Consider the following 14,069-nt stretch of genomic DNA (forward strand, 5'->3'; position numbering starts at 1 on the left):
ATATAAAGATTAATGGTCCAGGGTGCTTGCAAAATGAAAACCCCCTCCCCATCACAATGGCTGGGTCATACAAGCCTGAGAGCATCACAATAGACCCAATAGACATGAGAAAAACTCGGTACCTCTGAGTGTATGTGGGCCCATGGCTGTATCAAGGACAAGGCAAAAACAGGAGGTGGCTTAAGGAGTCAGCACCAGAGGCTGTCCGATTGAGCCCTGTAAGCAACAGATGTTGGACCATCCTATAAAGGATTCTGAGGCTGATTTCAATTTTAACTTTGCTGCTGATTTAAGGATTGCTCAACCTTCGACCCACGTCTAGTTTGCTTGGATAAGCCCTGGAAATCTTTTACAGCTTGTACTGGTGGGAGATGATGTGACTTTATCAACTGCAACGGGATATGAGGCATGTGTGCCACAAAAAGCAGGTCTAGGATTTTTTTATAAGAAAGCCGCTTTAAGAAGGGAACTTTGGGCAACCCCACTGAGAGCAAAAGTATTACACAAAAGGTAAGGGGGTCAGTGGGTCAACTGATACAATAAACTAACTCACAGTCAAATGTGCTAAGTCCAAATACTACCTGTTTCTACATTTTCCAGGCTTTTTGTCTCATTTCTTAACAGATCCATTCCTATGTACCTCTGTGCTTTCAACAGAGTTTTCATTGTAATGGAGGGACATGCAGTATGCCTTAAACATGCCTGGGCAGGGAAGACTATGTAAAAGCAAGAGTAGCAGACAGCTTAATAAATCATCAGCAGGACCCTCTAGACCTTCCCCAAAAAACATAACATGATTTCTATGCATGTATGTGCGTTGAACAGCGCAAGTAATTTGGTTAATGTCAGTGGATAAATGTCACTTTCCCACAGCGCAGACAAAATCACTTGTACAGGCCCCTTCTGCAAAAGCATTACCGCTGTAGAAAGCAGTGAAAAGGTGAGGCAGTGTGCAGTCCCCCCACCCCCGACCCTGATCGGCCACGATCGGCCAAGGACCTCTCTATAAGAGCTGAGGGTGGAATTTTTCTGGACCTCAGTAACTTAGGGAGACATGGCTAAAGGGATCCTCAATCAACGGCCCAGCTTTTGCTCTGTGGCCTGTCCGAATATGTCTGTTCTCCAAATTACCTGCCGCTGCCCAGGTGTCAGATGGTGAGATGGAATGACCTCCCAGGAAGCATACTGGCAGATGATTTGCATAGGCACACCCCCTCTCCCTCTCTCTTAGCCCTGCTTACTCCACAGTAGCAAGTATCTGGGGAAAATATAGTGGTCGAGGTGGGGTAGCAGTAACTAGCAACTCTGAGAAAGTAAATCTGGGACACTTGGCGACCTGTGGGGAACAACTGCAGAGCTCAGTGCCCAGAAGTTTGTGGCACAGGGAGGAGGTCTGTTGGATTTCAGTAACTTGGAGACATGCAACCTGGTCGGGAGTGCTTCAGGTCTCCTTCCTTGCATGTTCCAAGCAACTCAACAAAGCATCAACAGGCTGAGATACCAACCACAGAGCCCCTTTCCACTTGATTAAAAGGCTAAAATCTTTTCCATGCAAATACATAGCCCCCAAATACCATATTTTCTTTGTTTTCTCTCTCTCTCCTCCCTGTCTCCTTCCCTCGCTCCCTCCCACCCTCCCGCACTCTCTCTTCCCCCCAGCCCCTCTCCCTCTCCCTACCATTAATTTTAAGTTTTCATGCACTGCAGCACATTGTGGCAATGGTATTTCACAATGGGACTGTTTGAAAGTTACAGAAATCAAAAAAGAAATCAACCAACTAAAAGCAGCCAAACCCGGAGTACTCTGCTCAGCCCCATTTAAAGATTAAGGCCCAGAAGCAAGTAAAGCTGTAGTTCAGAGCGATATTTGCAAATAGCACCTTAAAGCAGTTTACGCTGGAGTGCACAACAAGGGGGAAAGTGATAATACTGAGTTTGGTAGAATGGGATAAAAAAAAACAAAAGAAGCGTGCCACTTGTAAAAGTACAAGTCAAGAAATTGAAGGGGACGGGGCTGTTCATTCAGTCAAGAGGACTCACAAGTAAAAGGCTCCTGAGGCATTAGTGTTGAATTTGGCGCAAAATGCATTGTGTTGTCGTGTAATATGAATGAACATACAATTTCAATCTTCAATAAAGAAAGATCTATTAAAAAATCAACACTTGCAAATTAAGAAAGTTTCTGTCCAGTCATGTTCCAAAAATAGTGAATGCTTTACGAATGTGCGTGTCATCCTTTAGAGCAGGGGCCGATTTAAATTTCCCATTATCATTCCAATATTAGTACATGTGTTGCAGAAGCAAGCGCAAAGGGAGAGTCAATCAAACCATTGATTAGGACCTCTGGTCAAAGGTTTGCCATACCAAATGTCCTTATTTCAGAGGGCAGAAAGTCCAAACACCATTTAGATATCGGGTGGTATGAAATGAAGAGGCAAACAACAACGAATAAGCATTCTTTGCTGCTGTATTGATCTGGCCCTAAAGGGTTTTAGTTTAATGCCAATTATATTTAAAGATATAAAGATTAATGGTCCAGGGTGCTTGCAAAATGAAAACCCCCTCCCCATCACAATGGCTGGGTCATACAAGCCTGAGAGCATCACAATAGACCCAATAGACATGAGAAAAACTCGGTACCTCTGAGTGTATGTGGGCCCATGGCTGTATCAAGGACAAGGCAAAAACAGGAGGTGGCTTAAGGAGTCAGCACCAGAGGCTGTCCGATTGAGCCCTGTAAGCAACAGATGTTGGACCATCCTATAAAGGATTCTGAGGCTGATTTCAATTTTAACTTTGCTGCTGATTTAAGGATTGCTCAACCTTCGACCCACGTCTAGTTTGCTTGGATAAGCCCTGGAAATCTTTTACAGCTTGTACTGGTGGGAGATGATGTGACTTTATCAACTGCAACGGGATATGAGGCATGTGTGCCACAAAAAGCAGGTCTAGGATTTTTTTATAAGAAAGCCGCTTTAAGAAGGGAACTTTGGGCAACCCCACTGAGAGCAAAAGTATTACACAAAAGGTAAGGGGGTCAGTGGGTCAACTGATACAATAAACTAACTCACAGTCAAATGTGCTAAGTCCAAATACTACCTGTTTCTACATTTTCCAGGCTTTTTGTCTCATTTCTTAACAGATCCATTCCTATGTACCTCTGTGCTTTCAACAGAGTTTTCATTGTAAGGGAGGGACATACAGTATACCTTAAACATTCCTGGGCAGGGAAGACTCTATGTAAAAGCAAGAGTAGCAGACAGCTTAAAAGAATCATCAGCAGGACCCTCTAGACCTTCCCCAAAAAACATAACATTATTTCTCTGCATGCATGTGCGTTGAACAGCGCAAGTAGTTTGGTTAATGTCAGTGGATAAATGTCACTTTCCCACAGCGCAGAACAAAATCACTTGTACAGGCCCCTTCTGCAAAAGCATTACCACTGTAGAAAGCAGTGAAGGTGAGGCAGTGTGCAGTCACCTCCGACACTTCCCTCCTCTGATCGGCCACGATCGGCCAAGGACCTCTCTATGAGAGCTGAGGGTGGAATTTTCTGGACCTCTGTAACTTAGGGAGACATGGCAAAAGGGATCCTCAATCAACAGCTCAGCCTTTGCTTTGTGGCCTGTCCGTATATATCTGTTCTCCAAATTACCTGCCGCTGCCCAGGTGTCAGCTGGTGAGATGGAATGACCTCCCAGGTAGGATCCTGGCAGATGATTTGCATAGGCAAACCCCCTCGCTCTCTTTCTTACCCCTGCTTACTCCACAGTAGCAAGTATCTGGGCAAAATATAGTGGTCGAGGTAGGGTAGCAGTAACTAGCAACTCTGAGAAAGTAAATCTGGGGAGCTTGGCGACTTGTGGGGAACAACTGCAGAGCTCATCTCCCAGAACTTTGTGGCACGGGGAGAAGGTCTGTGGGATTTCAGTAACTTGGAGACATGCGACCTGGTCGGGAGTGCTTCAGGTCTCCTTCCTTGCATGTTCCAAGCAACTCAACAAAGCATCAACAGGCTGCCATGCCAGCCACAGAGCCCCTTTCCACATGATTAAAAGCCTAAAATCTTTTCCATGCAAACACATAGCCACCGAAAACCATATTTTCTTTGTTTTCTCTCTCTCTGTCTCTCTCTCCTCCCTCCCTCCCCCATAACCCCCCCCTCCCTACCATTCATTTTAAGTTTTCCTGCACTGCAGCACATTGTGACAATGGTATTTCACAATGGGACTGTTTGAAAGTTACAGAAATAAAAAAAGAATTAACCAACTAAAAGCAGCCAAATCCGGAGTACACTGCTAAGCCACAATTAAAGATTAAGGCCTAGAAGCAAGTAAAGCTGTAGTTCAGAGCGATGTTTGCAAATAGCTCCTTAAAGCAGTTGACGCTGGAGTGCACAACAAGAGGAAAAGTGATAATACTGAGTTTGGTAGAATGGGATAAAAAACAAAAGCAGCGTGCCACTTCTAAAAGTACAAGTCAAGAAATTGAAGGAGATGGGGCTGTTCATTCAGTCAATAGGACTCACAAGTAAAAGTCTCCCGAGGCATTAGTGTTGAATTTGGCCCAAAATGTATTGTGTTGTCGTGTATTATGTATGAAAATACAATTTCAATCTTCATTAAAAAAAGATGTATTAAAAAATAAATACTTGCAGATTAAGAAAGTTTCTGTCCTGTCGTGTGCCAAAAATAGTGAATGCTTTACGAATGTGCGTGTCATCCTTTGAAGCAGGGGCCAATTCTATTTTCCCATTTTCATTCCAATATTAGTACATGTTTTGCTGAGGTACATAGGAATGGATCTGTTAAGAAATGAAACCAAAAGCCTGGAAAAATGTTGAAACAGGTAGGATTTGGACTTACAATAAACGGACTCACAGTCAGATGTGCTATCCCTTGACCCACTGACCCGCTTACCTTTTGTGTAATCCTTTTGCTCTCAGCAGTGTTGTCCAAAGTTCCCTACTTAAAGAGACTTTCTTATAAAAAAAGATCCTAGACATGTTTTTTATGGCCCACATGCCTCATATCCCGTTGCTCTTGATAAACTCACATCATCTCCCACCAATACAAGCTGTAAAAGATGTCAAGGGCATAGCCAAGGAAATTAGACGTGGGCCGAAGGTTGAGCAATCCTTAAATCAGCAGCAAAAATAACATTGAAATCAGCTTCAGAATCTCTTAAAGGATGGGCCAACACTGGTTGCTTGCAGGGCGCAATCGGGCTGACGCCTTAAGGCAAGCGCAAAGGGAGAGCCAACCAAACCATTGATTAGGACCTCTGGACTTTCTGCTCTTTAACATAAGGACATTTGATATGGCAAACGTTTGACCAAACACCATTTAGATGTCGGATGGAATGGAATTAAGCGGCAAACAGCAATACATCAGCATTCTTTGCTGCTTTATTGATCTGGTCCTAAAGGGTTTGGTTTAATGCCAATTATATTTAAAGATAAAAAGATTCATGCTCAACGGTGCTTGCAAATCGACGCCCCTCTCCCCATCACGATGGCTGGGTGATGCAAGAGTGAGAGCATCACAGCAGACCCAGAGACATGAGAAACACTCTGTACCTCTGAGTGCATGTGGGCCCATGGCTGGATCAAGGACAAGGCAAGAATAGGAGATGGCTTAAGGTGTCAGGACCCAGGCTGCCCCATTGCGCACTGCCAGCAACAGATGTTGGACCATCCTTTAAGAGATTCTGAGGCTTATTTCAATGTTAACTTTGCTGCTGATTAAAGGATTGCTCAACCTTCGACCCGCGTCTAGTTTGCTTGGCTAAGCCCTGAAAATCTTTTACAGCTTGTATTGGTGGGAGATGATGTGAGTTTATCAAGAGCAACGGGATATGAGGCATGTGTGCCACAAAATGCAGGTCTATGATCTTTTATTTGAAAGCCACTTTGGAAAACCCTACTGAGAACAAAAGGATTACACAAAAGGAAAGGGGGTCAGGGGGGCAAGGGATAGCACATCTGAATGTGAGTCAGTTAATTGTAAGTCCAAATCCTACGCGTTTCGACATTTTTCCAGGCTTTTTGTTTCAGTTCTTAACAGATCCATTCCTATGTACCTCTGTGCTTTCAACAGAGTTTTCATTGTAATGGAGGGACATGCAGTATGCCTTAAACATGCCTGGGCAGGGAAGACTATGTAAAAGCAAGAGTAGCAGACAGCTTAATAAATCATCAGCAGGACCCTCTAGACCTTCCCCAAAAAACATAACATGATTTCTATGCATGTATGTGCGTTGAACAGCGCAAGTAATTTGGTTAATGTCAGTGGATAAATGTCACTTTCCCACAGCGCAGACAAAATCACTTGTACAGGCCCCTTCTGCAAAAGCATTACCGCTGTAGAAAGCAGTGAAAAGGTGAGGCAGTGTGCAGTCCCCCCACCCCCGACCCTGATCGGCCACGATCGGCCAAGGACCTCTCTATAAGAGCTGAGGGTGGAATTTTTCTGGACCTCAGTAACTTAGGGAGACATGGCTAAAGGGATCCTCAATCAACGGCCCAGCTTTTGCTCTGTGGCCTGTCCGAATATGTCTGTTCTCCAAATTACCTGCCGCTGCCCAGGTGTCAGATGGTGAGATGGAATGACCTCCCAGGAAGCATACTGGCAGATGATTTGCATAGGCACACCCCCTCTCTCTTAGCCCTGCTTACTCCACAGTAGCAAGTATCTGGGGAAAATATAGTGGTCGAGGTGGGGTAGCAGTAACTAGCAACTCTGAGAAAGTAAATCTGGGACACTTGGCGACCTGTGGGGAACAACTGCAGAGCTCAGTGCCCAGAAGTTTGTGGCACAGGGAGGAGGTCTGTTGGATTTCAGTAACTTGGAGACATGCAACCTGGTCGGGAGTGCTTCAGGTCTCCTTCCTTGCATGTTCCAAGCAACTCAACAAAGCATCAACAGGCTGAGATACCAACCACAGAGCCCCTTTCCACTTGATTAAAAGGCTAAAATCTTTTCCATGCAAATACATAGCCCCCAAATACCATATTTTCTTTGTTTTCTCTCTCTCTCCTCCCTGTCTCCTTCCCTCGCTCCCTCCCACCCTCCCGCACTCTCTCTTCCCCCCAGCCCCTCTCCCTCTCCCTACCATTAATTTTAAGTTTTCATGCACTGCAGCACATTGTGGCAATGGTATTTCACAATGGGACTGTTTGAAAGTTACAGAAATCAAAAAAGAAATCAACCAACTAAAAGCAGCCAAACCCGGAGTACTCTGCTCAGCCCCATTTAAAGATTAAGGCCCAGAAGCAAGTAAAGCTGTAGTTCAGAGCGATATTTGCAAATAGCACCTTAAAGCAGTTTACGCTGGAGTGCACAACAAGGGGGAAAGTGATAATACTGAGTTTGGTAGAATGGGATAAAAAAAAACAAAAGAAGCGTGCCACTTGTAAAAGTACAAGTCAAGAAATTGAAGGGGACGGGGCTGTTCATTCAGTCAAGAGGACTCACAAGTAAAAGGCTCCTGAGGCATTAGTGTTGAATTTGGCGCAAAATCCATTGTGTTGTCGTGTAATATGAATGAACATACAATTTCAATCTTCAATAAAGAAAGATCTATTAAAAAATCAACACTTGCAAATTAAGAAAGTTTCTGTCCAGTCATGTTCCAAAAATAGTGAATGCTTTACGAATGTGCGTGTCATCCTTTAGAGCAGGGGCCGATTTAAATTTCCCATTATCATTCCAATATTAGTACATGTGTTGCAGAAGCAAGCGCAAAGGGAGAGTCAATCAAACCATTGATTAGGACCTCTGGTCAAAGGTTTGCCATAGCAAATGTCCTTATTTCAGAGGGCAGAAAGTCCAAACACCATTTAGATATCGGGTGGTATGAAATGAAGAGGCAAACAACAACGAATAAGCATTCTTTGCTGCTGTATTGATCTGGCCCTAAAGGGTTTTAGTTTAATGCCAATTATATTTAAAGATATAAAGATTAATGGTCCAGGGTGCTTGCAAAATGAAAACCCCCTCCCCATCACAATGGCTGGGTCATACAAGCCTGAGAGCATCACAATAGACCCAATAGACATGAGAAAAACTCGGTACCTCTGAGTGTATGTGGGCCCATGGCTGTATCAAGGACAAGGCAAAAACAGGAGGTGGCTTAAGGAGTCAGCACCAGAGGCTGTCCGATTGAGCCCTGTAAGCAACAGATGTTGGACCATCCTATAAAGGATTCTGAGGCTGATTTCAATTTTAACTTTGCTGCTGATTTAAGGATTGCTCAACCTTCGACCCACGTCTAGTTTGCTTGGATAAGCCCTGGAAATCTTTTACAGCTTGTACTGGTGGGAGATGATGTGACTTTATCAACTGCAACGGGATATGAGGCATGTGTGCCACAAAAAGCAGGTCTAGGATTTTTTTATAAGAAAGCCGCTTTAAGAAGGGAACTTTGGGCAACCCCACTGAGAGCAAAAGTATTACACAAAAGGTAAGGGGGTCAGTGGGTCAACTGATACAATAAACTAACTCACAGTCAAATGTGCTAAGTCCAAATACTACCTGTTTCTACATTTTCCAGGCTTTTTGTCTCATTTCTTAACAGATCCATTCCTATGTACCTCTGTGCTTTCAACAGAGTTTTCATTGTAATGGAGGGACATGCAGTATGCCTTAAACATGCCTGGGCAGGGAAGACTATGTAAAAGCAAGAGTAGCAGACAGCTTAATAAATCATCAGCAGGACCCTCTAGACCTTCCCCAAAAAACATAACATGATTTCTATGCATGTATGTGCGTTGAACAGCGCAAGTAATTTGGTTAATGTCAGTGGATAAATGTCACTTTCCCACAGCGCAGACAAAATCACTTGTACAGGCCCCTTCTGCAAAAGCATTACCGCTGTAGAAAGCAGTGAAAAGGTGAGGCAGTGTGCAGTCCCCCCACCCCCGACCCTGATCGGCCAAGGACCTCTCTATAAGAGCTGAGGGTGGAATTTTTCTGGACCTCAGTAACTTAGGGAGACATGGCTAAAGGGATCCTCAATCAACGGCCCAGCTTTTGCTCTGTGGCCTGTCCGAATATGTCTGTTCTCCAAATTACCTGCCGCTGCCCAGGTGTCAGATGGTGAGATGGAATGACCTCCCAGGAAGCATACTGGCAGATGATTTGCATAGGCACACCCCCTCTCCCTCTCTCTTAGCCCTGCTTACTCCACAGTAGCAAGTATCTGGGGAAAATATAGTGGTCGAGGTGGGGTAGCAGTAACTAGCAACTCTGAGAAAGTAAATCTGGGACACTTGGCGACCTGTGGGGAACAACTGCAGAGCTCAGTGCCCAGAAGTTTGTGGCACAGGGAGGAGGTCTGTTGGATTTCAGTAACTTGGAGACATGCAACCTGGTCGGGAGTGCTTCAGGTCTCCTTCCTTGCATGTTCCAAGCAACTCAACAAAGCATCAACAGGCTGAGATACCAACCACAGAGCCCCTTTCCACTTGATTAAAAGGCTAAAATCTTTTCCATGCAAATACATAGCCCCCAAATACCATATTTTCTTTGTTTTCTCTCTCTCTCCTCCCTGTCTCCTTCCCTCGCTCCCTCCCACCCTCCCGCACTCTCTCTTCCCCCCAGCCCCTCTCCCTCTCCCTACCATTAATTTTAAGTTTTCATGCACTGCAGCACATTGTGGCAATGGTATTTCACAATGGGACTGTTTGAAAGTTACAGAAATCAAAAAAGAAATCAACCAACTAAAAGCAGCCAAACCCGGAGTACTCTGCTCAGCCCCATTTAAAGATTAAGGCCCAGAAGCAAGTAAAGCTGTAGTTCAGAGCGATATTTGCAAATAGCACCTTAAAGCAGTTTACGCTGGAGTGCACAACAAGGGGGAAAGTGATAATACTGAGTTTGGTAGAATGGGATAAAAAAAAACAAAAGAAGCGTGCCACTTGTAAAAGTACAAGTCAAGAAATTGAAGGGGACGGGGCTGTTCATTCAGTCAAGAGGACTCACAAGTAAAAGGCTCCTGAGGCATTAGTGTTGAATTTGGCGCAAAATGCATTGTGTTGTCGTGTAATATGAATGAACATACAATTTCAATCTTCAATAAAGAAAGATCTATTAAAAAATCAACACTTGCAAATTAAGAAAGTTTCTGTCCAGTCATGTTCCAAAAATAGTGAATGCTTTACGAATGTGCGTGTCATCCTTTAGAGCAGGGGCCGATTTAAATTTCCCATTATCATTCCAATATTAGTACATGTGTTGCAGAAGCAAGCGCAAAGGGAGAGTCAATCAAACCATTGATTAGGACCTCTGGTCAAAGGTTTGCCATACCAAATGTCCTTATTTCAGAGGGCAGAAAGTCCAAACACCATTTAGATATCGGGTGGTATGAAATGAAGAGGCAAACAACAACGAATAAGCATTCTTTGCTGCTGTATTGATCTGGCCCTAAAGGGTTTTAGTTTAATGCCAATTATATTTAAAGATATAAAGATTAATGGTCCAGGGTGCTTGCAAAATGAAAACCCCCTCCCCATCACAATGGCTGGGTCATACAAGCCTGAGAGCATCACAATAGACCCAATAGACATGAGAAAAACTCGGTACCTCTGAGTGTATGTGGGCCCATGGCTGTATCAAGGACAAGGCAAAAACAGGAGGTGGCTTAAGGAGTCAGCACCAGAGGCTGTCCGATTGAGCCCTGTAAGCAACAGATGTTGGACCATCCTATAAAGGATTCTGAGGCTGATTTCAATTTTAACTTTGCTGCTGATTTAAGGATTGCTCAACCTTCGACCCACGTCTAGTTTGCTTGGATAAGCCCTGGAAATCTTTTACAGCTTGTACTGGTGGGAGATGATGTGACTTTATCAACTGCAACGGGATATGAGGCATGTGTGCCACAAAAAGCAGGTCTAGGATTTTTTTATAAGAAAGCCGCTTTAAGAAGGGAACTTTGGGCAACCCCACTGAGAGCAAAAGTATTACACAAAAGGTAAGGGGGTCAGTGGGTCAACTGATACAATAAACTAACTCACAGTCAAATGTGCTAAGTCCAAATACTACCTGTTTCTACATTTTCCAGGCTTTTTGTCTCATTTCTTAACAGATCCATTCCTATGTACCTCTGTGCTTTCAACAGAGTTTTCATTGTAATGGAGGGACATGCAGTATGCCTTAAACATGCCTGGGCAGGGAAGACTATGTAAAAGCAAGAGTAGCAGACAGCTTAATAAATCATCAGCAGGACCCTCTAGACCTTCCCCAAAAAACATAACATGATTTCTATGCATGTATGTGCGTTGAACAGCGCAAGTAATTTGGTTAATGTCAGTGGATAAATGTCACTTTCCCACAGCGCAGACAAAATCACTTGTACAGGCCCCTTCTGCAAAAGCATTACCGCTGTAGAAAGCAGTGAAAAGGTGAGGCAGTGTGCAGTCCCCCCACCCCCGACCCTGATCGGCCACGATCGGCCAAGGACCTCTCTATAAGAGCTGAGGGTGGAATTTTTCTGGACCTCAGTAACTTAGGGAGACATGGCTAAAGGGATCCTCAATCAACGGCCCAGCTTTTGCTCTGTGGCCTGTCCGAATATGTCTGTTCTCCAAATTACCTGCCGCTGCCCAGGTGTCAGATGGTGAGATGGAATGACCTCCCAGGAAGCATACTGGCAGATGATTTGCATAGGCACACCCCCTCTCTCTTAGCCCTGCTTACTCCACAGTAGCAAGTATCTGGGGAAAATATAGTGGTCGAGGTGGGGTAGCAGTAACTAGCAACTCTGAGAAAGTAAATCTGGGACACTTGGCGACCTGTGGGGAACAACTGCAGAGCTCAGTGCCCAGAAGTTTGTGGCACAGGGAGGAGGTCTGTTGGATTTCAGTAACTTGGAGACATGCAACCTGGTCGGGAGTGCTTCAGGTCTCCTTCCTTGCATGTTCCAAGCAACTCAACAAAGCATCAACAGGCTGAGATACCAACCACAGAGCCCCTTTCCACTTGATTAAAAGGCTAAAATCTTTTCCATGCAAATACATAGCCCCCAAATACCATATTTTCTTTGTTTTCTCTCTCTCTCCTCCCTGTCTCCTTCCCTCGCTCCCTCCCACCCTCCCGCACTCTCTCTTCCCCCCAGCCCCTCTCCCTCTCCCTACCATTAATTTTAAGTTTTCATGCACTGCAGCACATTGTGGCAATGGTATTTCACAATGGGACTGTTTGAAAGTTACAGAAATCAAAAAAGAAATCAACCAACTAAAAGCAGCCAAACCCGGAGTACTCTGCTCAGCCCCATTTAAAGATTAAGGCCCAGAAGCAAGTAAAGCTGTAGTTCAGAGCGATATTTGCAAATAGCACCTTAAAGCAGTTTACGCTGGAGTGCACAACAAGGGGGAAAGTGATAATACTGAGTTTGGTAGAATGGGATAAAAAAAAACAAAAGAAGCGTGCCACTTGTAAAAGTACAAGTCAAGAAATTGAAGGGGACGGGGCTGTTCATTCAGTCAAGAGGACTCACAAGTAAAAGGCTCCTGAGGCATTAGTGTTGAATTTGGCGCAAAATCCATTGTGTTGTCGTGTAATATGAATGAACATACAATTTCAATCTTCAATAAAGAAAGATCTATTAAAAAATCAACACTTGCAAATTAAGAAAGTTTCTGTCCAGTCATGTTCCAAAAATAGTGAATGCTTTACGAATGTGCGTGTCATCCTTTAGAGCAGGGGCCGATTTAAATTTCCCATTATCATTCCAATATTAGTACATGTGTTGCAGAAGCAAGCGCAAAGGGAGAGTCAATCAAACCATTGATTAGGACCTCTGGTCAAAGGTTTGCCATAGCAAATGTCCTTATTTCAGAGGGCAGAAAGTCCAAACACCATTTAGATATCGGGTGGTATGAAATGAAGAGGCAAACAACAACGAATAAGCATTCTTTGCTGCTGTATTGATCTGGCCCTAAAGGGTTTTAGTTTAATGCCAATTATATTTAAAGATATAAAGATTAATGGTCCAGGGTGCTTGCAAAATGAAAACCCCCTCCCCATCACAATGGCTGGGTCATACAAGCCTGAGAGCATCACAATAGACCCAATAGACATGAGAAAAACTCGGTACCTCTGAGTGTATGTGGGCCCATGGCTGTATCAAGGACAAGGCAAAAACAGGAGGTGGCTTAAGGAGTCAGCACCAGAGGCTGTCCGATTGAGCCCTGTAAGCAACAGATGTTGGACCATCCTATAAAGGATTCTGAGGCTGATTTCAATTTTAACTTTGCTGCTGATTTAAGGATTGCTCAACCTTCGACCCACGTCTAGTTTGCTTGGATAAGCCCTGGAAATCTTTTACAGCTTGTACTGGTGGGAGATGATGTGACTTTATCAACTGCAACGGGATATGAGGCATGTGTGCCACAAAAAGCAGGTCTAGGATTTTTTTATAAGAAAGCCGCTTTAAGAAGGGAACTTTGGGCAACCCCACTGAGAGCAAAAGTATTACACAAAAGGTAAGGGGGTCAGTGGGTCAACTGATACAATAAACTAACTCACAGTCAAATGTGCTAAGTCCAAATACTACCTGTTTCTACATTTTCCAGGCTTTTTGTCTCATTTCTTAACAGATCCATTCCTATGTACCTCTGTGCTTTCAACAGAGTTTTCATTGTAATGGAGGGACATGCAGTATGCCTTAAACATGCCTGGGCAGGGAAGACTATGTAAAAGCAAGAGTAGCAGACAGCTTAATAAATCATCAGCAGGACCCTCTAGACCTTCCCCAAAAAACATAACATGATTTCTATGCATGTATGTGCGTTGAACAGCGCAAGTAATTTGGTTAATGTCAGTGGATAAATGTCACTTTCCCACAGCGCAGACAAAATCACTTGTACAGGCCCCTTCTGCAAAAGCATTACCGCTGTAGAAAGCAGTGAAAAGGTGAGGCAGTGTGCAGTCCCCCCACCCCCGACCCTGATCGGCCAAGGACCTCTCTATAAGAGCTGAGGGTGGAATTTTTCTGGACCTCAGTAACTTAGGGAGACATGGCTAAAGGGATCCTCAATCAACGGCCCAGCTTTTGCTCTGTGGCCTGTC

General features: G+C 44.2%; 4 non-coding genes across 4 annotated transcripts; all 4 read right to left on the reverse strand.

Annotated features, from left to right (window-relative positions):
• Positions 1-2,199: 2,199 nt before the first annotated feature.
• LOC138565260 (U6 spliceosomal RNA) lies at positions 2,200-2,306 on the reverse strand. Its single transcript, XR_011301154.1, has one exon. It is a non-coding gene; the product is annotated as a U6 spliceosomal RNA (small nuclear RNA).
• Positions 2,307-7,634: 5,328 nt separating this feature from the next.
• LOC138565262 (U6 spliceosomal RNA) lies at positions 7,635-7,741 on the reverse strand. Its single transcript, XR_011301155.1, has one exon. It is a non-coding gene; the product is annotated as a U6 spliceosomal RNA (small nuclear RNA).
• Positions 7,742-10,142: 2,401 nt separating this feature from the next.
• On the reverse strand, positions 10,143-10,249 carry LOC138565263 (U6 spliceosomal RNA). The gene has a single exon (XR_011301156.1). It is a non-coding gene; the product is annotated as a U6 spliceosomal RNA (small nuclear RNA).
• Positions 10,250-12,654: 2,405 nt separating this feature from the next.
• LOC138565264 (U6 spliceosomal RNA) lies at positions 12,655-12,761 on the reverse strand. The gene has a single exon (XR_011301157.1). It is a non-coding gene; the product is annotated as a U6 spliceosomal RNA (small nuclear RNA).
• Positions 12,762-14,069: the final 1,308 nt, after the last annotated feature.

The sequence above is a fragment of the Ambystoma mexicanum genome, chromosome 1q (genome assembly GCF_040938575.1).
Source record: "Ambystoma mexicanum isolate Mex_15411 chromosome 1q, UKY_AmexF1_1, whole genome shotgun sequence".
In the NCBI taxonomy this organism is placed as follows: Eukaryota; Metazoa; Chordata; class Amphibia; order Caudata; family Ambystomatidae; genus Ambystoma; species Ambystoma mexicanum.